Here is a 3,925-nt window from a genome sequence, read left to right as displayed (position 1 = left end):
ATTTCAAAAGATTACATTGTTCCCCACCAACCTAGGGTTTAGTTCACCATAATCATGGTGAATCTAGATGAAATATAATGGAAGAATGGAAGAAATAACCCTAAACTTGGTACATTGAAGCCTAAGCATCCAAGGAACCTCCTCCAAGGTGTCTGGAATAGCTCTGGACGTTTCTATCTGCCAAAAGAATATGTTTTGATTCGTATTGGGGCTATATATAAGCCCAAAAAGATAATAGAAGGATTACAGAATCTAGCTAATAAAAATAGACAACTGCCCAGGCGCCTAAGTTCACCGCTCAGTGGTCAGTTTTACCGCTGAGCAGTTTCCCTCTAATCGCTCTGGACTGTTACCAATAAGGAGTATTGGTAAATCTTGAAGAAAATTGTTTTGATGATGCTGCAAGAAGTTTTACTTGAAGAGGATATTAGAATTATTTAAAAGCAATTTGTAGAAATTAAATGTAGTAGGAAAGTCTTAAAAACTTTGTAAAACTTGTATTTTTACTGAAATAATAGATTATGGAGAAGCAATAATTGATTATCCCGAGTCCTTCGGGAATAATCGATTATCATTTCATATAATCGATTATCACATTTTGAAAAACCTGTAACAGACTTCAATAATCGATTATCACTTGCAATAATCGATTATTTGTGTCAGTTGGAACCTGACTTTTGATATTCAGAGCAGATGGCTATATATTTAGGTTGTGAGAATATTCAAAATAACGTTGTTGAACAGAGAGAGTTCTTGAGAATACTGTTTGTCAGAGGAAGTTCTCAAAAGCTATTGTTCAGGTTCCCTTGCTTGGTCTCGTGAATAGGAGAAGCTCGCATTTCGTGTGTCGATAGTCGGGGCGGTTCCGTTGCTTGGTCTCGTGAATAGGAGAAGTTCGCATTTCGTGTGTCGATAGTCGGGGCAGTTCTCTTCGAGTTAGCAAGGTGCTCTGCTTGGTCTCGTGAATACGAGAAGCTCACGTATCATTTGTCGATTGTCGGAGCGGTTCTCTTCGAGTTGGTAGAGTGTTCATCTTCCGGTTCGTTCGTCGAAGGAAGGTTTACTTTATCAGTTTTATTCACTATATTTGTAATCTGTGAAACTCATTTTTAGTGGAACTGTTAATCACTTTTTATAGTGATTAACGACTAGATGTAGATTCTTTTGAATCGAACTAGTATAAAAATTATTCGTGTGATTTTTCTATTCCCTACACTGTTTACTTTTTACGCATATCAATTGTTCGATAAATTGTCTCTTAGAATATTTATTTTATAAACTGACCATTTTAATACAATGTGACCGAACACGCTTTCCGCTTACTAAAGTTTTATTCTGCTGGGTTATACTCTGTCTGTTAACGATACCGATTATTCAACCAACAATTGGTATTAGAGCTTGCTTTGATAGTTTTTCAAAATTTGCGAAAATGGTCAGTCATCAAAATCAAAATCTTGTATATGCTGAGGGTGCTTCTATTAACAAACCACTGCTTTTTACTGGTGATAGCTATGCGTTCTGGAAAGTCATAATGGAAATTTTTATGGGGTCTGTTGACAGAGGCATCTGGGAAGTTGTACAAAATGGTCCTTTTATTCCTAAGAGCACAATTGATGGTGTAGAAGTAGAAAAACCATACTTTAACTGGACTACTGAAGAAAATAGACGAGCTTAGTTTGATATTAATGCTCGTAATATTATTTCATCTGCTGTTGTACATGATGAATTTTATAGAATTTCAATGTGTAAGACAGCACAGGAAATGTGGGAAGTCCTCAGAGTCACACGTGAAGGAACAGAAGACGTGAAACGTGCAAGGAAGAACACTCTCATACAGGAGTATGAGATATTCAGAATGCAACTTGGAGAAACAATTTATGATGTCCAAAAGTGCTTCACTCACATAGTGAACCACTTGACTGGGTTGGGTAAGACCTTTGATACTGATGAAATAAATGTTAAAATTCTAAAATGATTGGACAGGTCTTGGCAACCAAAGGTGACTGTCATCTCAGAGTCACAAAATCTCTCTCAAATGACGATGCCAATTTTGTTTGGAAAGCTTCGTGAGCACGAGCTTGAGTTGAAGAGATTAACTGCTGAAGAAGATCAAGGTAAAAGGAAGACACTAGCCTTCAAGTTCGAGATCTTTAAAGGCAAAATTTCAAAAAATTTTGAAGATGATGATTCTGATGATGAGGAGAACATGAGCCTCATGATAAAGAAATTTGCCAAGTTTATGAAGGCAAAAGGAAAGGACAAATTCCGCAAAGAAAGGAGAGAAAATCAAGAATCTTCTTCAAGTATAAAATGCTATGGATGTGGAGAAAGAGGACACATGAAAACTAAATGTCCAAAGAACAAGAAAAGTGAAGAAAAGAAAGAAGGAAAGTTTCAGAAGAAAAAGAAAGCTTACATAGCATGGGAAAACAGTGCACCTAGCTCAACTAGCTCAAGTGATTCAGATGAAGAAGCTAATATTTGTCTAATGGGTGACTCAGAAGATACTGGAAGCCAAGTAAGTGATTCTAGCTTTGAATCTAGTGAGTTAGACATGCAAAAAGCTTTCTTTGAATTAATGAATGAATCTGAAAAACTTGATGTTGCACATAAAAAGCTTAAGAAAGAGCATAACGAATTGAAATTGAAGTATGACAAATTGCTTGATGAAGAAGTTGTTTTAAGAAACAAAGTTAGCACTTTAGAAACAAAATTGTCTTATGCAAATGCTATTGTTGAACCTGTTGAATGTTTGTCTTGTAAGAGTCATGTGTTTGATATTGACATACTTGAAAACCTACTTTCAAAGGCAACAAAGAAAAATTTGCATGTGAAAACTAACCTTAAAACAAGCAATATTAGAAATAGAAACATGCATCAAAATAATAAGTCCAAAGTAAGAAGAACTCGTAGAGTTTGGGTTGAAAAAGGGGCTTTTGTTAAAAACAAAGTGAATGATGTTTGTTGTTTTTACTGTATGAAGCATGGACATACATCAAACAAATGCAACATTAAACATTTTGGTGTTCCAAATGGTAAATATGCATGGGTTAAAGTTGTGAAATGATTTATACTTGCATGAACTAACCCCAAGGACCCATAATGAGATTGGGGATCTAAATTGTTGCTAATTTGTGTTGTAAGAACCTACTAAGTCAAAGAAGTCATTGTGGTATCTTGACAGTGGATGTTCAAGACACATGACTGGTGACAAGAAAAGGTTTATCTCTTTTGAGAAGAAAAAGCAAGGATTTGTAACATATGGGGATAATAACAAAGGTAGAATAATGGGAACTGGAGACATTGGAGGAGGAATCACATTGACTATAAGAGATGTCTTATATGTTGAAGGCCTCAAGCATAACCTCTTAAGCATAAGTCAATTATGTGACAAAGGTCTCAAGGTAACATTTGAAAGTGATAAATGCACTGTTTATCTTAAAGATTCTACTGATATTGCTTTGCAAGGTGTTAAGCATAACAACATATATTTGATTGATATTGAAAGTGCATTTAGTCATAGTATAACATGCTTAGTTGCTAGAGAAGAAAATCCTTGGCTATGGCATAAAAGAGCTGCACATATTCATATGCAACATTTAAATAAATTAATTTCTAAAGATCTTGTGATTGGTTTGCCTAAACTGAAATTTGAGAAAGACAAATTATGTATTGCATGTCAAAAAGGTAAACAAACCAAATCTTCATTCTCATCCAAAAGCATGATTTCAACATCAAAACCTTTAGAACTTTTGCATATGGACTTGTTTGGTCCATCACTTGGACCTTCTTTTTAACTTTGAAAAGTGAAGCTTTCAAAGCCTTTAAATCTTTTGCTAAACGTATTCAAAATGAAAAAGATTTTAAAATCAAAACATTGAGAAGTAATCACGGTGGTGAATTTGAAAATGAATCTTTTGAAAAA

Source organism: Vigna radiata, chromosome 8 (genome assembly GCF_000741045.1).
Source record: "Vigna radiata var. radiata cultivar VC1973A chromosome 8, Vradiata_ver6, whole genome shotgun sequence".
Taxonomy (NCBI): Eukaryota; Viridiplantae; Streptophyta; class Magnoliopsida; order Fabales; family Fabaceae; genus Vigna; species Vigna radiata.
Note: the sequence above shows the minus strand (reverse complement) of the source record.